Raw genomic sequence first — 23,445 nt, 5'->3', positions numbered from 1 at the left:
TGAATGAGAACGTATGATATTTGGTTTTCCATTCCTGAGTTACTTCACTTAGAATGACAGTCTCCAGTCTCATCCAGGTCACTGCAAATGCCATTAATTCATTCCTTTTTATGTCTGAGTAGTATTCCATCATATATATATATATACACCACAGTTTCTTTATCCACTCGTTGATTGATGGCCATTTGGGTTGTGTCCATGTTTTTGCAATTGTGAATTGTGCTGCTACAAACATGCATATGCAAGTATCTTTTTCGTATAATGACTTCTTTTCTTCTGGGTAGATGCCCAGTAGTGGGATTGCTGGATCAAATGGTAGTTCTACTTTTAGTTCTTTAGGGAACCTCCACACTGTTTTCCATAGTGGTTGTACTGGTTTACATTCCCACCAGCAGTGTAGAAGTGTTCCCTATTCACAGCATCCACACCGACATCTATTATTTTTTCTTTTTTTTATTATGGCCATTCTTGCAGGAGTAAGGTGGTATCACCTTTTGGTTTTGATTTGCATTTCCTTGATCATTAGTGATGTTGAGCATTTTTTCGTATGTTTACTTTTTTAATAGTTTAACAAATGAACTAGACAGGCAACATATGACTAGGAAGGACATCTTACTTTAATGCAGAACTTATCCTGTGTCCTGGCTCTATCTTTTTAGCTGTGTATTGTCTTCAGGGAGGTCACTTAACATCTCTGAGTTTCAGTGTCTTCAGCTATGAAATAAGGGGAAAAAAACAGAAAACAATCCTACACAAGGTTGACAAAGGATCATGGGAAATAATATGTTTGAAACTGTTTGGGAAACGTAAGGCATTTAAAAACATACACTATTTTTACTACTGAAATTGGTTACTGTGATGGTTAACTTTATGTGTCAACTTGACTGAACTAATAAGGGATGAACGGTGGCAGGTAAACATTATTTCTGGGGGTATCTATGAGAGTGTTTTCAGAAGAGATTAGCATTTGAATCAGTAGAATGAGTAAAGATCACTTATCAACATGGGTGGGCATCATCCAATCTGTTGAGGGCCCAAATAGAACACAAAGCTGGGGGAAAGGCAAATTTGCTGTCTTTGTTAGAGCTGGGACATTCATCTTCTCCTGCCCTTGGACATTGGTACTCCTGGTTCTCAGACCCTCAGGCTCAAACTGGGACTTATACCATTGACTTCCTTGGGCCTACAGCTTGCAGATGGCAGGTCATGGGACTCCTCAGCCTCATGATTGTATGAGCCAATTTTCATAATAAATATTTTATATATACATATATCTTATTAGTTCTTTTTCTCTGAAGAACCCTAACAGAGATTTTTGTATCAAGAAGTGGGCATGTTGCTGTAACAAATGCCTAGAAATGTGGAAGCAGCTTTGGAATTGGGTAATGGGTATAGGCTGGAAGAGTTTCGAGGTTCATGCTAGAAAAAAAAATTAAAAATTAAAAAATTTTAAAAAGCCTACATTGCCATGAATGTCCCATGAAGGGCAATTCTGATGAGGTCCCAGAGAGAAAAGAGGAGGAAAGTTTGCTGTAGAGAAAACCTCAGTCTTCTTAGAGAATTCCCAAGTGGTCATGAACAGAACATTGGTTGAAATACAGACAATAAAGGCCATTCCGATGAGGACTCAGATGGAAATGAGGAACGTGTCATTGGGCAATGGAGGAAAGGCAATTCTCATTATAAACTGGAAGATGACTTGATTGAATTGTGTTCATGTTCTAGTGTTTTGTGGAAGGTTGAATTTGTGAGCAATGAAATTGTATATTTGGTTGAGGAAATCTTGTTTTCATAGTTCACAGAACTTTATTAAGATAGAATCACTGCTAATTACATAGAAGTTACTTGTCTAAGCCAAAATCCATGAGGTTCATATAAACTTACAGTTACACAAATTAGAAGCAAATGGTATATTCAAAACCATAAGGAAAGATCCTTATGCTGAGGTGATGAAGGCTGAAGTAAATATGTCTGTACATTTATTTCAAGCTGTTAAAGAGTTTGTGGGTCACTCAGTGGTCCCTTGCATGCAAAAAGTCCAAGAGCTCCTCCATATCATCCTCTTCTTTGTGACTGAAAGGATACACACTCATCACAGAGCTCTAGCCGCTCCTGGACTTTACACATTTCTCCAGCTGCTTGCATTGCTCTCTTTCTGTTGTTAGGGGATCCAGTAATTCCTCCTCTTGCTCTTCCTCCTCCATGAGATCTTCGGACCTGGTCAGCATCTTTCACTCATCTTCCAGTTCCACGTCTGGCTATGGTTCTGAATTCAACACACTCAACCTGCAACAGCGGCACCTAATCCACTTCAGAATCAAGAAGGACTTGTCAGCTGAGGAAAGTTTTAAGCAGTGTTGAAAGTACAGTTGGCTTCTCTTGATTGCTCCTTGTGAAGTGTGAGCGGAGAGAAATGACTCACAGAATAATTATTAATCAAAAGGGAAGCAGAACTTAAAGATTCAGACAATTCTCAGCCTATCCATATTAGAAAAAAAATGAGAAAGCCTGTATAGAAGAGAACATGAAGGGTGTGACCAAATCTGATAAGGAAATTAGCATGGATCGGCTATCTCAATGGGAACCAGGTGCTATTCATCAGGACAATGGGGAGATTAGTCAGTCATCTAAATAGAAGTCCAAATAAGATGTATTGCACACTCTATCGTCCAATACAATGGAAGAATGACTGAAAAGACATTTTGGAGAACATCAAGGCTATACTTACAATCACAGGACAAGAATTCAAATGTCCAGGGGGCCGAGCAATTTCAAATGAGGGGCCACTACTGTTTAGCACATCACATCACGGGCTTCCTTACCCCAAACTCCATAACCATGCTCCTCAATCACTCCATGTGCTGCACACAGCAAAGCTGTAGAAGCATGGCTGCTTCCACCTAGATTTCAAATTATGCCCCAAAGAGCCACAGGACCCAGACAGAGCGCTGTCTGTTAGGAAAAGCCATTGCAAGGAGCCCCAACAAGGACAATGCCCAGCAAAGCCACAGGGTAGGTATACCCAGAGTCATGGGCATGGGGCTGCAACCACAGTGGGTCCTGAAGACAGTACCACTGTCCCAGTGGTTCTGGAGTGAAGAGCATTAAGCCAAAGAAAATTATTCTCAAGACTTAAGGTTTGGTTGGGTGTGGTAGCTCATACCTATAATCCCAACACCTTAGGAGGCCAACGTGGGAGGATAACTTGAGGCCAGGAGTTCAAGACCAGCCTGGACAATAGAGCAAGACCCTATTTCTACAAAAAATTTAAAAGTTAGTGGTGTCATGTGTCTGTAGTCCTAGCTACTCAGATTTTATTTTTCTTACTAAGTCTCTGATATCCAGTATAGATTTTATACTTATAGAACATCTGGAATAGCACATTTCAAGTGTGGTTAGTGATTACTGTATTGAACAGTGTAGTTCTGTAATGAAGATATATCAAAATGTATTAATATACACAATTTCAAATAAGGCAGGAGTGTCACTTGAGCCTAGGAATTTGAGGTTATAGTGAGCTATGATTGCACCACTTCACTCCAGCCTGGGTGACAGTGTGAGACTCTGTCTATAAAAAATTTTTTCAATTAAAAAGACTCTAGATTTAATGTTGTTTGCTCTCCCACCATTATATTTTGGAAGCACATCATATGTTTGATTTAATGGATTCACAGCCAAAGAGCAATATGATTCAGAATGAATCATACCTTGAGTCTCACTCATATCTAATTTAGATGATACTTAGATAAGACTTTGGACTTTAAACATTTAAGTTGATGCTAGAATAAGATAAGACTTTGGGGGCTATTGATATGACCTGAATGTATCTTGTGTGTGAGAAAGACATGTATTTGGGGGGAACAAGAGCAGAATGCAATTAACTAAATTTTTATGACCCCTCATGATTTCATATATTAAAATTCTAGCCACCTAGGTGATAGTATTAAAATGTAGGGACTTTGCTAAGTGATTAGGACATAAGAGCAAAGCCCTCATGAATGGGATTACAAAAAAGACTCTAGAGACATCTCTCACCTCTTCTGCCACTTGAGGTTACAGGGAAAAAACAGCCACCTAAGAAGTGGGTCTCTGAATCTGCCAGTGCCTTGATCTTGGACTTCCCAGCCTCCAGAACCATGAGAAAACAATTTCTGTTGTTTATACATTACCCAGTTTTATGATAGCTTTGTTATAGCAGCCGGCACAGACTAAGCTAGTTACCAAACAAACAAAAAATGGGGATTTCATTTAATACAGATTTTAAAGTGCCAATGAAAATGTTATTTCTTCTATAGAGAACACAAAACAAACAACTTCTTGTGACAAACTACAGCCAGCATGCTTTTGCATTTGAATCTCATCCCCAAAACAAATGTCTTGTATCTATTAAAATTAATAGTGCACGTCTTTTATTCAGTAACTCCTCTTCTGGGACTCTATATTTCTTAGAAATAAATATTTATAAGGATAGCCATGCTTATAATGACAATAGCAACTTGGAACAACATGAATGTATATTAGCAAGCTATATATTAAAAAGTTGTGACATATCTGCACTACAGAACTACAGTGCCCAATACAGTAGTCACTAGTCACATCTGAAATGTGGCTATCCCAGATGTGCTAGAAGTGCAAAATCTATACTGGAGATTAGAGACTTATGGTAAAAAAATAAGTGTGCAAAAAAATTTCAATAATGTTTTATATTAAGTACATGATGAAATGATAATGCTCTAGTTAACTAAAACAAAAATGTTAAAATTAATTATTCCCATTTATTTTACTTTTTTAAAACTGTGGCCATTAGAAAACTTAGAATTACACTTGTGGTTTGCATTGTATTTCTATTGGACAGTGCGAGTGTAGACTGGGAATTGGCAAATGTTTTCTGTAAAGAGCCAGAAAGGAAATATTTTAGGTTTTGCAATATTCCTGTTGCAGCTACTCGAGCAAGTTGAGACAGTATGTAAAAAAAATGAGCATGATTATGTCCCAATAAGACTTTTTGTATGGACACTGTGATTTCAATTTCATATAATTTTCACAGCAAGAAATACTATTCTTCTAATTTTCCCCCAATCATTCAAAAATGTAAACACCATTCTTAGCTCATAATATATAAAAATAGGCAACAGGACAAACTCAGTCCATAAGCCATAGTTTGCTAACCCCTGTTATAAACTATCAAGGAGTTATTTTAAAATAAATTAGACCTATCTGTATTGTACATACTTTCTCTAAACAATATATTGCTGAGTAGTATGTAGAGCATTATTTTGCATTTGTAAAAAAGGCAAAATTATTAAGTTTATATGTTTACCTAATTCTATATGACCAAAGGGCTATGGAAGGATACACACCAAACTGTTTATCTAACCTGTTACCAATGGACATAAGATGGGAGACAAAAAAGAAAAATTTATAGCTTTTGGTTTTTTGTCTGTGGGTTTCCTGGATGACAGCAATTAGGTATGACTCATAATATTGTGATAAAATAAAAGGTACATAAATTTCAAAAAAGTTTTATTATGTACACATAAAGACTCTTACTGAAATATTGATATTATTGTTTATTTCCTTTGAATATGATTTCTGTTGATCATAACTATAAAAACTAATGAGAAAAACTTAGATCAAAACAAAATTTCAATGACATAAAATATCTTAAGTTGAAGATATTGTTTGTTACCCTTCAAATTCTACACTTTGCATTAGTAAGCATAAATAGTTAAACCTTATCTGAGCTCTTGATAAAATACAGTATTCTCCTAAGCTAGTTTTATTTCAGAAAATACTTAATACATGTCTCTACTTTCAGTTTATACCAGCTATCTACTACTGCATGGCCAATTACTCCCCCAAAATTTAAAGGCCGGGAGCAAAAAGTAAACATTTACTATCTCACACAGTTTCTGTACATCAAGAATTCAGGAGCCGTTCAGCTGTTGGTTCTGGCTCACAGTCTCTCAAGAGGCACAGACAAGCTGTCAGCCAGGGCTGCAATCATTTGAAGGCTTGACTGGGGCCAGAGGATTCATTTCCAAGTAGTTCACTCAGATGGCTATTGGCAAAGGCCTCAGTTCCTTGACACATGGACCCCTCCATAGATCCACTCAATGTACTCATGTCATAGCAGCTGGCTTCCCCCAGGATGAGGGTACAAAAGAGAGGAAGGTAGAAGCAAGCTATAATGCCTTTCATAGCCTAGACTTGGGAGTCACACATCCACAATAACTTTCTGGTGAACAGCTCAGTTCTATTCAGCATGGGAGGGGACTACACGAGGGTGTGAATACCAGGAAGCAAGAATCATTGGGCACCATCTTGGAAGCTGGCTACTGCACACATTCCCCAGACATATTCACCAAGATAGCTATGGGCATGGCCTTAAATCTAACAATTAACCATATTTTACAAATAAAAATCTGATTAAAATATTCCAATTTGGTGTGGAGATGTATTGCAGGAAAAAACCTTAACATTATATTGAAAGTATATTTAAACTACAACTCAACTATAACAACTGACAAATCAGTGCAAAAAAAAAAAAAAACACTTAGAGAACACAGGATATTTTATAAAAGCAAATTACCTAGCTGCATAAGCCACATGCTCAAGTGATTAAACACAAGAAGCAAAGCATTAGATGGAGAAAAACGGTATAGTAAAAATGAACTGTTTTAACTTATTAGTTTCTTGACAAAGTGTATACATAACATAGAAAGTACAGAATTTCATTTGGTAAAATATCAGGTTATTACATAACATATAGAATATATTTTTGGAAAAGGAATTTTAGGTATGGAAAAAAGACTAGAAGGATATGCACTGATATTAACCGTGGGTGTCTCTGGACATTTAGATTGAACAGGATTGCTTTCCTTTGGCTTATGTATTTTTATCTGTGATGTCCACAGCAAATATGAATCAGTCACTTTAATGAGAAAAAGACTTACGCAAAAATGCCCATTGTCTGTTTTCTTCTGGCTTGCATTAAGGTATTTCTGTTCCCTAAATTGCCTTTGGAAGAATTTTGAGATTCATAAGTCATTCTTACAAACCCAAAAAGGGTAAGTAACCCATTATAATGTTTATTCCTGAGGCTATAAGAAGCTAATTGTGAATAGGTGAAATAATAGATAAATTTCATTTACATTAACTTACCTTTATGTTCAATAAGGTCAAAGGTACAGATTTTGTCTCTTTCCGGTCCATAAAATATAGATTGCTATTTTCAAAGTACATCAACAGTGGTAATAGCTATTCCCATTAGTCAGTCATATAATCTTATGAAATACTGACATGATAAAACAATGCAACTGAGAAAAACCGATAGAGCACACATTTTATTGACAAATAAATGCACAGGCTTAAATTGTCTCTCACCACCTTTATACCTGATTGACATGTTATCAGAAAAATAAAGATTTAAGCTGGCCAAGATCAATGATTTCAAAATGATTCTTTAGTGCAGATAAAAATACAAATTCAATTCAATTCTAATTCATATTTGGGTTCATGCCACTTTGACAGTTACATTTTATGGCAAAATGTACTTTAATTTTATTCAAACCTTTTTCCAGCATTTCTTAGAGATTCACTTTTTAATTTATGATACTTCCTTGCCCAATTCAAGCTTCATTCACTTTTAGATACTTTGGAAAGATAAATAACTGACACACACTGCCATTCATGAGTAATGTACCGCCTGTATCCTAAGAAAATAAAATAGGTGGCCAAAGAGATATATTTGTTTTAGAAATAAATATGTATCATATGTATAAGTAATAAAATAACAATGAATTAGAAATATGTCATAAAAATGCTTTTCTATTTTATTGAGATTAAATTATACACTGTAATATATTGTTAGGTCATATACATTTAAAGAATGAAATACCTTATTATGTCTTAAGCTAAATATAACTATGCTTGTATGTAAAGCATGCAAGTTAAGTCATATGTTTACATTTTATTCGTTTGTTACTTTCAGTATATATCCATTGGGAAATATTTTATTTGGTTGGCAAATATGGTATCATTGCAACTCTAGTCAACAAAAACACTTGAAATGCAAGGACACCTCCATGTAGTACTTAAAACTTTTCTCCAATTCATAGGTCATGATGAGTACTTTGTATTAAAAAAAAAAAAGTAAAAAAAAATTATTTATTGAGTACTTTCTACATATCAGGAACACTACTGGGCACACACTTCTTCACATACATCATTTCATTTAATCTTTTTTTTTTTTTTTTTTTTTTAAAGATGGAGTCTCGTCCTGTCACCCAGGCTGGAGTGCAATGGCACAATCTCAGTTCACTGCAACCTCCGCCTCCTGGATTCAAACAATTCTCCTGCCTCAGCCTCCCAAGTAGCTGGGATTACAGGCACCTGCCACCATGCCCAGCTAATTTTGTGTGTGTATGTGTGTGTATTTTTAGTAGAGACGAAGTTTCACCATGTTGGCCAGACTGGTCTCCAACTCCTGGCCTCGTGATCCGCCCACCTCAGCCTCACAAAGGGCTGGGTGTGAGCCCCTGCACCTGGCCCATTTCATTTAATCTTACAACCACCTAGCAAGGTAGAAAATATTATCTTCACTTTACAGATGAGGAAACTCACATCGGTCTGAACCCAAAGCCTAGATTCCCACCTGCTATACCTCAGAAAATCAATTAACATGTGGATCATATATTTATGACTGAGTAAGGAAAAAACAACTGTTTTTCCTCTCTTTACTCACACTCCCTCAGTACGCACCAATTCTTTGACAGACACCAACTGCCTAAAATTTAGCTCAATTGTGCCCTACAACTTAAGTCAATTTTGAGACTATCTATGTGGAGACAGTGTCAGACCCCACAGGTTAAAAGCTCAGTCCCACAAGACTGCCCTCACTTCAGATACCAGTCACAAGCCCCAGACTGTGACCTGTGCTTCTAACTGGTGTCAGCTATAAATTGAAGGATTCCCAAAACCTCCCCTTGGGCTCAATCATTTGTCAGAATGGCTCATTGAACTATGGGAAACATGTTAGTTACATTTATGGTCTATTATAAAAGGATGCAACTCAGAAACAGCCAAACAGAAGAGATACTTCGGGCAAGACATGGGAGACGGGGGCAGAGTGTCCATACCTTCTCCAGCAGGTCATCCTGCATGTGTTCAGCAGCTCGGAAGCTCTCTGAACCCTGTCAAGGCTTCCTTATGCAGGTGCGATTGATTAAATCATCAGCCATTGGTAATCAACTCAACCTTCAGTCAGGAAGTGGGGCTGAAAGTTACAACTTTCTAATCACATGATTGGTTCCCCTAGAAACCAGCCCCTACCCTGAGGCTATCTAGGGGCCACCAGCCATTAGTCATCTCATCAGCATGTAAAAGGACATATCACTTCAGAGATTCCAGAGGTTGTAGAAGCTGTGTACTAGAAAATGGGGGTTGGGAGGATATATTTCTTATAATATAATATTATAATCACAATATCACAGTGCCCTATATACTTGTTTCTCTCACTTATTCACAGGTGAGACCATTAACAGACACCATTCACCTGGTAGCAAACTCTCATGTCTAAGTCAGCGATGGGAACGTACATTTGCCTTTATAAGATCTGCCTTACAAAGCTCATCTTTAAAGAAATTTCAAACATTGCACATTGTCAACTGAAGAATGACAACGTTCATACATTGTTGTTTTTCTTTGTTTGTTTGTTTGTTTTAGAGATAGGGTCTCATCATGTTGCCCAGGCTGATCTCGAACTCCTGAGCTCAAGGGATCCACCTGCCTTGGCCTCTGAAAGTGCTGGGATTATAGGCATGAGCCACCACACCCAACCCAAGGTTCCTAAATTTGGAAAGGAGAGTTTTATTTCTCATAAAGGGTTGCAGCCTGCAGGATGGCCATTCTGACAGGCTGGAAAATGTAGCTTCCCACCAGAAGCCAAAAACAGGCATCTTGAGGTTGGGAAGAATAAGACAAGGATATATGTTGATAGGAGTGGCCAAATACACATATCCCACAGATTATAGGAGGAGCTGTGAACATTTGTGAAGGGGAGGCATGGGCATGTGTAGTAGGCTAACATGTACACAACATGTAGCTCATGTTCACTTTGGGGTGGAGACTTAACATTTAAATGTATTACAATTAGGCCCTATAAGGCCAAATGTGAAGCAGAGGACACAAAGGCCCTCTGTGCATAGCCTTCAAAGACTGTCCAGAACCATCCCATGGTCAACGGTCTTTTATCAGGAAGAAATGCTGGTTGGCTGCTGTATTGAAGTCACAAAAAGGAGGGGTAGCATCAGGCAGTTGGTTGATATCAGTGGAGGACCCAGTCTTTCAAAAGCACTGGTTTTGTTTAACCCTTAGGGAAGAAAGCCTAACGGTGTTTAGTGAGGGAGGGGATATAATGAGGTGTGTCTGACTTCCCACCCTGCCATGGCTAAGAACTCAATTTTTAAGGTTTCTCTAGGGTCCCCTTGGCCAAGAGGCGGTTCTTTCAGTTCGCTGGGAAGCTCGGAATTTTATTTTTATTTCTCAATGTCATCTCCTATTTATTCTCTAGATCTGATTATAGGTAGGCTACTTGTAAGCACGGTCAAGAATTGCAAATCCTGACCGTGCATAGCGTCTCACATCTGTAATCCCAACACTTTGGGAGGCTGAGGTGGGTGGATGAATTGGGTTCAGGAGTTTGAGACCAGCAATTTAGTGAGACCCTACCTCTACTAAAAAAAATTTCTAAAACTTACCTGGGTGTGGTGGGGTATGCCTATAGTCCCAGGTCCTCAGGAGGCAGAGGTGGGAGAATCCTTTGAGTTCAGGAGGTTGAGGCTGCAATGAGCCATGATCATGCCACTGGGCCCCAGCAACAGAGCGAGACCCTCTGTCTAATTTTTTTAATTGCAAATTCTATTGCCTTGCATTAACCAACCCCTGTTCTTCCTGTTCATGTTGGAGTAAGATAAATAAGAGAAGGAAATAACGGATATGAAGGTAACTTCCCAGTATTCACCCTGCCCCAGACAACTGGTTGAGCCAATCATGTTCATTTCATAGTCTAGTAAATAAGAATTTTCAGCTGACAATGAGATAGCAGGGAAAACCTCATGGGGTGGGGGGTTGTTGCTAAGCAAATTTTCTACTCCTAAGAAAGAACCACAGAAGACTCTTCTAGACATAATTGTGACTGTATAGGACACTTGCAACTAACTTTCAAAAGCATCCTGCTTTTAGGCTAAAATAATGCTATCCTGAGAATGCTCTATGAATTCAAAGAGTCTGATTTCCTCAATGGTATCGCTGAGCCACTCAGAATACCAGACATAAAGCTCGTCTGACTTCTGGGCTGTTAAGTGAGATAATATATCTTCTATCTTTAAAACTGGCTTGAGTTAAGTTTCTGTTACTTGCAGTCAAAAGACCCTATTTTATACCAGTGGTAACCAATCAATGGTTATATACTTATTTGGGCAGTCAATACCATTCTTAACTGACCAGAGTTTCATTTAATATAGTTGAGTAATAAACTATCCCCAAACCTAGTGGCATAAAACAACCAGTTATTGTACTCACAGATTTTGTAGGTCAGGAACTTGGACAGAGCACAGAGAGAATAGCATGTCTATGCTCCATGATATGTGAGGTCTGAGATGGAGGCCTAAAAATCTTTGAAGTCTTTAGAGTCCTTGAAGACTGAGGGCTTGATCATCTAAACGTTCATCCACCCGCATGGTTTTGTTAGCTATTGGCTGAGAACCTAGTTGAAGGTGTTGGCTAGAACATGTTCACCTGGCTTCTCCATGTGGCCTGGGCTTCCTCAAAACATGATAACTGGGTTTGGTTCCACAGGTCTACATCCCAAGAGGGAGTGAAGGCCAAGCAGAAGCCACATCACCTTTGATGTGCTAACTTCAGAAGTCACCCAGTGCCACCTCCATTGCATTCTATAGCTCAGGACAGTTACCAAGTTACATCCAGTTTCAAGCAGAGGGAACAAAGAAATGTCATTATCACGTTGTAAGAATAGCATACAGCATGGGATGTATATTTGTATGGCCAACTTTGGAAATGCCATCTGCCACAGTTTGCTTCTGGCCACAGTAATTCACAACCCTAGCACATGCAAAATATACCATTCCTCTCTTGAAACCCTCAAGTCTTATTGCAGAATCAGCCCAAAGTCCATGATCTTGTTGCTACAGTCACCTCGGGTCCAGGTACAGATGTGGCTCTTCAGATGCAATTCTTTGACTTATAGCTGCTCAACTATATTCCTCTCCATCTTAAGATTGTTAATCGATGAGACAATTTATCTATTCCAGAAACATTCAACATTTAATGGTGGGACAGCCATAGACTCCCTGCTAAGTACAGCCCTCTTCATAAAGAGTGGGCATGGGAGACAGACTGTCATCACTGTTTCACCACAGTTCTAAAATTCAAACAGGTGTACATTGCCATTCCATTGATTAGAGGGGCTCTTACCACACACACACAAAGGGTTACTTCTCTGTAACATAATGGATGTGTTAATTTGCTCGAGTATAGTAACCATTTCTCTATGTATAAAGTATATCAAAACATCATGTTGTCCAGCTTACATATGTAACATTAAATAAAGAATGTTTTAAAGTAAAATAAAATAAAGTCTAATCATTTTCAAAGTGGCAGAACACAGACCCCATCTCTTGATGGAACACTGTCCATATCATATTTTAAAAAGAGAATGTGGGATGGAATATATAGCTATAGCTATAGATTCATTCATTATGGAAAATACAATCTGCTGCAACTAGCTCAGAGATATGTTTAATTAGGGTTAGCTTCATATCTATAGACTATAATCTATAAGCAGTCCCAGGATCATTGCATAAAATGCACTCGCTGGATGAAAGATCTGAGTCTGACTACCAACTGGGTCGTCAAGAATAAGATTCAGTCCCTTTGTAGGCCTCATCACTCTTATTTATGAAAGATATATTTAAAATAGGCCATCCCTAAGGTTGTTTCCATGTCAAAAATATACTATCACTCATTTATTTTAAAAGATGCTCAGATGTTTTCCACCAATTGCTGTTTATCTGATGTTTGCTTAATTTTGCTTAAACATCAGTGTCCTCATCTGGGAAATGAGTACAATCATAACAATGTTTATCTTTTAAGGTTGTTATGGAAATGAAATGATATATGTCAAAAAGCTTAAAATGAAACCTGGAACACAGTAAGTACTTAATAAATGTCCATTATTTAACAGAAAATTCAGTCACATTTGATAACCACACAGTTTGACCACTTGGAAAGCTCATCAGTTACAAAAGAGGTTACTTTTATCAAAATGTTAAATCAGTAGATAGAGACACAGGCCAGATACATATAATCCCAGTATCCAATAAATGTGAAAAGAAATTGCTCTTTTCTGTTATTTTTAATAGAAAATATTTATTGGTGCCAGACCGGGTGTTAAAGATTTATATGCATTTGATGCTTACATAAACCTTATAAGGCCGTTTTTAGAATTGAAAATTACTATATTTACCTACCCCATGAAATATTACTTTCTACACTGCTATAAATTCTCTACATTTTTAATACTTTTCACTTTCCTGCACTACCAGATATACCAGGCGAAAATGTTTAAGAGAGATACTGAGGGTTATTAATAGACATCATTAGTAATAAACCACAATGTTAATTTCTTGCCCCAAATGCTTCTTATCTTGCTCCTAATTGAAAAGAATTCCTTGTCTGGACCTCTCAGCCTCATGTCACCCCCAAAGCATAGCCAAGGATTGGTTCCCTTTCTTAAAGAGTTAGACAATTGAAAGATGAATAAGAAAGGGCAACCTTTCAAATAAGAGTTTCTAAAATAAGAGAAAAAAATTCCTGAGGGAGAGATAGGGAAATCTCCCCTAATCATATGATGTCTTTATTCCAATCATGAGAGTCCCTATTTCAATTGTTGTCTTTTGAATTATCAGGCTACCTTTAAAAATATGAAATGGTTTAAAATATTCAACTTGCCCTGGTACTTTTCAGAGCTAATATTTGTTGGGAATCTCCAAGAAGGGTCTGTGAAGTATATATTTAACCTTGAAACTCATTTTTATTTTTCTGGTTGGACTAGTATTTATTGGAACATTCAGGGACTGTCAGAGTGAACTTATCAGTAATATACACATTCTTGGCAGTTATTCAGATGGAGAAATGGTAGTTTTGGTTTGGGAGAGGAATAAGGGGAATTGAGGCACTTCTTGGGTAGACAGTCTTAGATGGCGTGACTTACTGCAGCACTCCAAATGTCAGGATCAGCAGGAAGGCAAGAATGCCTAGAAACTGGGAACAGGAAGAGGGATGTTCCCCCAGATACGTTTAAATCACTTTACGCTATTTCCTTTCATCTTACCAACTTCTGCGGGCTATTCCATTCATTCAACATGTGAACTGTAAAATGATGCCTGACCCAGGAACGTTATCCTTATTCTGGTCCTTACTAATCCTTGTACTCCAGAGTATGAACTATCAACTACAAAATATGGGGCATGGTTGGGCACAGTGGCTCGTGAGGTAATCCCAGCACTTTGGGAGGCCAAAGCAGGCGGATTACTTTAGGTCAGGAGTTAGCCACCAGCTTGGCCAACATGGTGAAATCTCATCCCTACTAAAAACACAAAAATTAGCCGAGCATGCCAGTATGTGCCTGTAGTCCCAGCTACTTGGGAGGCTGAGGCACAAGAATAGCTTTAACCCGGGAGGCAGAAGTTGCAGTGAGCCGAGATCACACCGCTGCACTCCAGCCTGGGCGACAGAGCAAGACTTTGTCTCAAAAAAATAAAACAAAATGTGGGGCATGGACTAATTTAGTTATGGCAAATAGGAGTCATTCCACTTACAGAGGCTGATCAATCCTAGTAGCTTCCATCTATATTTGTTAATAAAAATAATTTTTTCGAAGACATGAGATCCTCTATCTCATTGGTAGTAGGATAGGAAATGGAGCCATTATCAACTTCCCTGGTCTGCCTAGAGTTTAGGTGTGGAGAATGAAAACATATGGCCTCTTGTCTGCCATCCAGCACCAGGGACTCATTAAGTTCTGACAGTTTATGATCCTGACCCTGATAAGCAACCCTTGGGCTGCTGTTTGCTGGGGATTGTACCGATGTCTTCCCTAGAAGGAAGAATGTAGTAAGAGGATTCTGAAAGTTGAAAATAATAATAGTGACGATAAAGTATGGATATAAACATGTTATTCTTCCTTTTGGAGTAAAAAAAATAAATGATATCTTATATCATTATTTGGGAGCTTTGCATTAGATACCAATTTCTCTGAAACACAGAAGCCCATGCTCTTAAGTGGTACAGCCTTTGTCATAATTTAAAACATTCATTCACAAAGTATAATATATGCTATCCATCTTGGACAGTTCAAAATGTTACACTTAATTTTATTTGATTAAAAGCCTAATTTTGGCCAGGCACAGTGGCTAACTCCTATAATCCCAGTACTTTGGAAGGCTGAGGCAGGCAGATCAGGCGAAGTCAGGAGTTCAAGACCAGCCTGGCCAACATGGTGAAACCTCGTCTCTACTAAAAATACAAAAATTAGTCAGCATTCTGGCACATGCTTGTAATCCCAGCTGCTAGGGAGGCTGAGGCGGGAGGATCACTTGATCCTCCCAGGAGGATCGGAGGTTGCTGTGAGCAGAGACTGTGCCACTGCACCCCAGCCTAGGCAACAGAGCAAGATTTCATCTCAAAAAAGAAAAGAAAAAAAAAAAAAAACTAACTTTTTAGCTTTGCCCAGCTTTCCACAATTAATCTTGACATATAAAACAGTGAGTCCCACACATCTCTGGGCCAATTTTTGCTTGAAAATGGCAGCTCTCTAGCAGCTGTTTGCAACATCAAGGGGATGCACAAGCTCCTCCTCACTTTCCCTGCCTCGGGGCGACCAAACCCTTCTGGTGAGGCACCTGCCAGCTGAGCTGACCACTGAGTTCTTGAGAAAGAGGACTTGCTGAAGTACTTGCTGAAGTACTTCAAGGCACAGTTGGTACATGTCCTGTCAGACAAGGGGCAGCTGAAACATGCAGCTTTTGCCACATTCTCTAAAAAGCAGCTATAAAGGCATTGACAAGACTCCATCAGTCGTTGAATTTGCAAAAGAGAAAGACCAAGCTCACTCCCCAGGTCCCACTTCAGTCTCAAAAAAAAAAAATTCTGATGACCCTGTCAAAGATGATAAAGAAAAGAAAGAACTTGGTTATTTAACAGTAGAAAATGGAATTGCACCAAACCATGGGCTGACTTTTCCTAATTCATGCCTCAAATATATGTATTCACCACCTTCCAGCACAATCCTAGCAAACAGAGTAAATGCTTTGGCAAGCATGCCTAAGTTCTATGTACAGGTCCTTCATCTTATGAATAAAATGAATTTGCCCACACCTTTTAGACCAATTACTGTGCGACCTCCCATGTATGAAGACCATATGCCATTGCATGCACCTCTTCCACCCACATCTCCTCAGCCACCTGAGGAACCTCCTTGGCCAGACGATGATGAGGAATTATCTAGTGAAGAATTAGAATATGAAAGCAGTGATGATGAGGACTGACAGAGAATGAACAAACCAGTGGAACTAGCAAATCTTCAGCTCAAAAGACCCAAAACAATAAAGCAGCACCATGTGAAAAAAAAAGAGAAAATTAAAGGATATGTTGAGCACACTTTTGTGTCCTTCACACAGCAGTTTACATCCAGTGCTGTTACCTTCAGATGTATTTGACCAACCACAACCTGTAGGTAATAAAAGAATTGAATTCCATATATCTACCGACATGCCAGCTGCATTTAAGAAAGATTTAGAGAAGAAACAAAATTGTGAGAAAAAAACTATGATTTACCTGCTACTGAAGTTGATGCATCCAATATAGGATTTGGAAAAATCTTTCCCAAACCTAATTGGAACATCACAGAGGAGATTAAAGAAGACTCTGATGAAATGCCATCAGAATGTGTTTCTAGAAGGGAACTGGAAAAGGACAGAATTTCTAGAGAAGAAATGGAAACACTTTCAGTTTTCAGGAGTTATGAACCTGGTGAACAAAAATGTAGAATTTATGTAAAGAATTTAGCTAGACATGTTCAAGAAAAGGACCTTAAGTATATTTTTGGAAGATATGTTGACTTTTCATCAGAAACACAGTGGATCACGTTTGATATACGTTTGATGAAAGAAGGTCGTATGAAAGGACAAGCTTTCACTGCACTTCCTAAGGAAAAAGCAGCAGCAAAAGCCTTAAAGGAAGCTAATGGATATGTGCTTTTTGGAAAACCCATGGTGGTTCAATTTGCTCGATCTGCTAGGCCAAAACAAGATCCTAAGGAAGGAAAAAGAAAGTGTTAAAAATTAACAAAGGTTTCTTTTGAATCCTGTATCTTTCAAGTGCTTTCCAACTTGGATAAGAAGAAATTGACCACCTGGACTATGGAACTGTCCATAACAGCTTTGAAAGTATATTTAAAAATTAAATATATATGCCTTTAAATCAGTGTATTGGAACTATATTACATGTATTTTAATGACTTTCTTCAAATATAATCAATTATTTTCTTTTTCTTTTTTTTCTTTTTTTTTGGGGGGGATGGAGTCTTGCTCTGTTGCCCAGACTGGAGTGCAGTGGCACCATCTCAGCTCACTGCAAGCTTTGCCTCCTGAGTTTATGCCATTTTCCTGCCTCAGCCTCCCAAGTAGCTGGGACTACAGGCATCCGCCACCACGCCTGGCTAATTTTTTTTCTGTATTTTTAGTAGAGACAGGGTTTCACCGTATTAGCCAGGATGGTTGTGATCTCTTGACCTCGTGATCTGCCCACCTCGGCCTCCCAAAGTGCTGGGATTACAGGTGTGAGCCACTGTGCCCGGCTGCGAGTACAGTATTTTAAGTCTAATAATGAAAGAATGCTTACATGTCACATAAAAATGTTATCAACTAACAATTAGAACATCTGGAAAGTTTTTGTATATGTGATTCCCTATACCTAATTACTGGACAAGCTTTTAAAAAATACACGCTTCTCCCACAAATGATTAAAAAAACCTGTGATTAGTCACACCTGTAACTTGTAAGTTTATTCATTAGTTCATTCAGTAGTTACTTATAGACTACCTACTCTGAGCCAAGTACTCTCATAGAACGTTGAAGAGAAACATATTCATTAACTTCACTCATTCATCTAATAAATTCTGAGAGGTAGGCTCTGTGCTATGTGCTAGAGATATGGTAGTGGATAAGACAAAGTACAACCTGGGAGATAGACAATCAAATAAACACAGTGACCAATTCAAGAGGCAAGAGAATGTTCAGGAAACCAAGGCCAGGAGAGATTGTGACTTTCCCAGGGTACCCAGTTAGTCAGAGAGGAAGCTGGACCTAGAATCTGTCTTCCAGATCTGTTCAGAGGTTACAACATTGAAAATGGCTGTCACTCCCTGCATTCCCGCTATGCTACTTCCTGTGCTGGGTGCTCATTTATCCTCACACATGATGACTCCATTTCATTCTGATACCTTAAAACGATTCTGGAAAGGGAATCCTCAAAGGCCCTGCAAAAGCCTGAAGGCTTTACCTTCCTGCATTCTCCCTGCCCCCAACACATCTGCACATCTCTGAGAGGGGCTCAGTTCTCCCTGGCTCAGTTCCCTGCCCAGGTGACATGTGAGCAATTACAAAGCCATGGAAACTATTCCCAGAACACTGGTTTTCAAGCATGGCTGAATGCCATAATCACCTGGTCAGGGGTCGGGAGAGAGGGAATGCGCTTTAAAACTAGCTTACCAGGCTGGGCACGGTACGGTGGCTGACACCTGTAATCCCAGCACTTTGGGAGGCTGAGGCAAGTGGATCACTTGAGCTCAAGAGTTCGAGACCAGCCTGGTCAACATGGCAAAAACTCGTCTTCATAAAAATACAAAAATTAGCCAGGCGTGGTGGCAGGCATCTGTAATCCCTGCTACTTGGGAGACTGAGGCACAAGAATCAGTCGCTTGAGCTTGGGAGGCAGAGGTTTCAGTGAGCCAAGATCAAACCACTGTACTCTAGCCTAGGCAACAGAGCAAGACTTCATCTCAAAAAACATAAAACAAAACAAACTAGCTTACCAGCAAGGCATGATCCAATATAGAGGTTACCAAAGTATGCCCCCAGTACAGCAGCATCAGTAGAATCTTTGAACTTGGTAGAAATGCAGAGTCTTGGGCCCCTTCCCCAACCCCACTGAATGAGAAGTCTATAGGTAGCCCTACCATCTGCACTCTAACAAGCCCTCTGAATGGTTCTGAGGCTGTAACTATTTATCTAGGAGTTATCAGGTAAGGGCTAGGGACTATTTTTAAGTATTTCAGGTAATTTAGAAGTCTAGAGAGTTGGGAACCACAAGGAGAGCATTCCTCACTGCAAAAAAACACACTTTGGAATGTCCTAGGGCAGTGAGGTAAATGGTATACAAAAGAGAAAACTTTCAAGAACAGTAAGTTTAGAAAAATTTGGCAGACAATTTAAAAATTGAAAAGCATTGCTATTAATTACAGTACATGCAAAAGTTACACTATAGGATAAAAAACTTATTTTGCAAAACAATCCTATTTTGAGACCTAGAAAACTAATCTTTCAAAGTTATCTATTCTAGAAACAATTTAAGGAATACATTCCTGAAATAGAGAAAAATGTTCTGTTTCAGTTTTTATCTTAAATAAAAAACATGGTATTTTTTTCACTATTTGTTTTCCTATTGACAGTTAATATTACTTTCAATTATTGCTGTTTTAAACGTTCATAATGTTATTTTATATTTGTTAAGCATATCTATATTCTTTATGTTCTTTAATAATTGAAAATTGGGCTGAGTGCAATGGTACAGGCCTGTAATCCTAACAATTTGGGAGGGCAAGGCAGGTGGATTTCTGGAGCCCAGGAGTTTGAGACCAGCCTGGGCAACATGGTGAAACCCCAAACCCCGTCTCCAGACACACAAAGAAAATATATAATAATTAGCTGGGCTTAGTGGACATGCCTGTAGTTCCAGCTACTCAGGAGGCTGAGGTAGGAGGATCGCTTGAACCCAGGAGGTAAAAGCTGCAGTAAGCCAGGCTCACACCACTACACTCCAGTCTGGGTGACAGAGAGAGATTTTGTCTTACAAAGAAGAAAAAAGGAAAATTAATAGGAAAGAGATAAAATGATAAAGACCATCACATTCTTGATTATAGACTGCATAGTATTAGTGAAAATAAAATTCTCAACAACTAAAACTTTTTTCCTCTTATTATTAATTCCAAAGTAAATGTCCCACACAAACACTGTAATAGGATAATTTTTGGCACCAAATCAATACTTGCTATCATATCCCAGGTCTGTCAAGACCCTGGTCAATGGTGTTGTCCCTCTGAGTCTCTTACGAGATTCATGCCAAGTGCCTGGACTGTGCCAAGTAATACCCTCCTTCAAACACAACAACAGCTTTGTGCAGGTGGGAACCTTAGAATCCACACTTTCAAATGGGAGAATGCAAGCATAAAGTAGTTAAGCCATGTAGCTGACTCGGCTGACTCCAGGCAGTCGGCCACCAGTCTTCGTCCCTGCCCTCGGCCACCAGTCTTCATCCCTGCCCTGTCACTGTCCTGTCTCCATCACGCCTGAGGCAGCACCAGAAACACAGTGGATGCTCAGGAAATGCAGCACTATTTTGTTTGTTTGCTGTGTGTATTGGCTTTTGCTTGGGCCAGCTTAAGACTTTCAAAGCCCCGAGTTACTGAAAAGCTTACATAATTCAAATTTTAAAACCATGCTCAACTATAAAGGAAGCTGAACAAAGTCCAACAAAGTCTTTTTCTCATGATGACTCTTCTGATGCTTTATTAAAAGGTCAAATGTAAAAATTCTTTAAAGTAAATGTGTGGGCCAATTTCAAATGATGGAGGGTTCTTTCTAGACATCCCCCTACTCAGGGCTTATGCTAGGTATGACTGAGAGGAGGAGACGAAAGGTTGCCTTCTACATCGGGGTCCTCAACCCGCGGGCCAGGAACCAGTACTGATCTGTGACCTGTTAGGAATCGGGCTGTACAGCAGGAGGTGAGCTGGCAAGAGAAGCTTCATCTGTGTTTACAGCTGCTCCCCATGGCTTGCATCACCACCTGAGCTCTGCCTCCTGTCGGATCAGCAGTGGCATTAGATTCTTATAGGAGTGTGAACCCTATTGTGAACTGCACATGCAAGGGATCTAGATTGCATGCTCCTTATAAGAATCTAATGCCTGATGATCTGTCACTGTCTCTCACCACCCCCACATGGGGCCGACCATTCAGTTGCAGCAAAACAAGCTCAGAGTACCCTCTGATTCTACATAATTATTTCATTGTGTATTACAATGAAATAATAGAAATGAATTGCACAATACATGTAATGTGCTTGAATCATCCCAAAACCATCCCCCCACACGGCCAGTCCGTGGAAAAACTGTCTTTCATAAAACTAGTCCCTGGTGCCAGAAAGTTTGGAGACCACTGTTCTACATGATCATTGCTTCAGTGCATCCCTGACTCAGCAGATACTTGAGAGAGCTGCAAGAGAAGACTGGGTGCTAGAGGATACTCTCCTGAGGTTTTAAAATTTCACTACCAATTCAGGTTTAGTCGCCTCAGTCAAAAACAATCTTGGAGTCTCACCTCCAAGGACATTTGCTTGAGCATGCAGGCATGGTTGACTTCAGTTCTCACATGAGTGCAAGAGCTCCTCCTGCTGGCAAAGGTGAGAGCAACACTCCAGAGTACATGCGTGAAGCAGGCAGCTTCTGTCATCATGGTGTGCCATCATGGTATGGCAAGAAGAAACCAACCTTTGACATGAATTGAATATAAAAACCTGCATCCAATCAAATGCATGGACTTGACTGTCTTGAAAAAATTCAAATTCTTCATCCTAGATTAGCTCTAATTTGGGGTTCTCTCAGCGCATTGGCTGACCAACTCGCCTTCTAAAATGCTAATCACCAAATGCCATACATCCCTGGGTTCCATTCTGAACTGCTCACCTTATTCCAAAGCCCCCATATGAAATGTCTCTTGTGACAAGTGTGGGGAAAATGTGGTGAAGAGTTAAAAGTGAATCTCTTACTTCTTTGAACTGTTTTCTTCGTACTTCGTGTACACAGATACACTTTTGATGTGTTAACTAGAAAATCTGACTAGAAAAGAACAAAGCAGCTGTCACTGGAAGGAAGACACTGACAAAAAAAACCACACAGCCCTTTATTGAAGAACTGTCAAGCCCATCCTACAGTTCTGGGGTTGTCTGTGGTATTTATCAAAGACCTAGATCTGATGCAGGAAATTAAAAATAATAATAATAATAAATCTATCCACTGGGCATTTATTAAAGGAATCTAAAATTATATTACATTTAAAATAACCAAAATGGATATTTTAACAATTCAAATACAAGGTTGTTTTTATTAGTTACATATATAGATGCATATTTGTATATTCCTGTGCATGCTTTCTTACCACAAAAATACACATGTATATATAGAGAATAAAGATATATACATAGATAATGTGTTTACACACAAATTAAAAACATTTTTTTCACTATGAGAAGAATCTTTTAATGTGTTTAAACTTTTTTTTGATATAACCTTTATTTTAATATTACATGTAAAATTGAAGCTTTTAAATATTTCTGAAATTTGCTTAAATGGTCTGTCCAGGAAAGTGGATTCCTGCATTTCATGTTGCTCAATGGACTCACAGTATTTTCCTGAATGTCATTCCCAGCTTTGAGATAACATACATGTTTTTCTTCCCTCTATGCCATTATATATTTATTATAAAATTTTCTGTTCTATGTGCTATTTCAGCCCAGTCCTAATTACTGTATTACATGGAATTCAATTATCTTTTTCTAAGTAAATATACTGTATGTAGTAAGAGTAGTGGCCGGGGGGCGGTGGCTCATACTTGTAATCCCAGCACTTTGGGAGGCCAAGGCAGGTGGATCACCCGGGGTCAGGAGTTCAAGAGCAGCCTGGCTAACATGATGAAATCCTGTCTCTACTAAAATTACAAAAATTAGCCAGGTGTGGTGGTAGGCACCTGTAATCCCAGCTACTCAGGAGGCTGAGGTAGGAGAATCACTTGAACCCAAGAGGCGAAGGTTTCAGTGAGCTGTCATCGCGCCATTGCACTCCAGCTTGGGCAACAAGAGTGAAACTCCATCTCAAAAGATAAATAAATAAATAAGAGTAGTTTTCTTACAAAACCCCATGACATGAACATGAGGAGAAAAGGAATCTAGGAGGGAGTGCACAGAAAAGCAGAATCGATAAAATTGCTAAGCGTAGCTGGAAATAGTCCATATATTCAAACAAATCTATC

General features: G+C 38.9%; 1 long non-coding RNA gene and 2 pseudogenes across 1 annotated transcript in view; 1 reads left to right on the top strand and 2 right to left on the bottom strand.

Annotated features, from left to right (window-relative positions):
* Window positions 1-23,445, bottom strand: part of LOC105479572 (uncharacterized) — a 381,347-nt gene that overhangs the window by 246,045 nt on the left and 111,857 nt on the right. The window lies entirely within an intron of this gene.
* Window positions 1,881-9,164, bottom strand: LOC112426315 (cytochrome b-c1 complex subunit 6, mitochondrial pseudogene; annotated as a pseudogene).
* LOC105479573 (RNA-binding region-containing protein 3 pseudogene) lies at window positions 15,885-17,420 on the top strand (annotated as a pseudogene).

The sequence above is a fragment of the Macaca nemestrina genome, chromosome 2 (assembly GCF_043159975.1).
Source record: "Macaca nemestrina isolate mMacNem1 chromosome 2, mMacNem.hap1, whole genome shotgun sequence".
Taxonomy (NCBI): domain Eukaryota; kingdom Metazoa; phylum Chordata; class Mammalia; order Primates; family Cercopithecidae; genus Macaca; species Macaca nemestrina.
The sequence above is the reverse complement of the archived record's forward strand: the minus strand, read 5'-3'. Positions and strand labels throughout refer to the sequence as shown.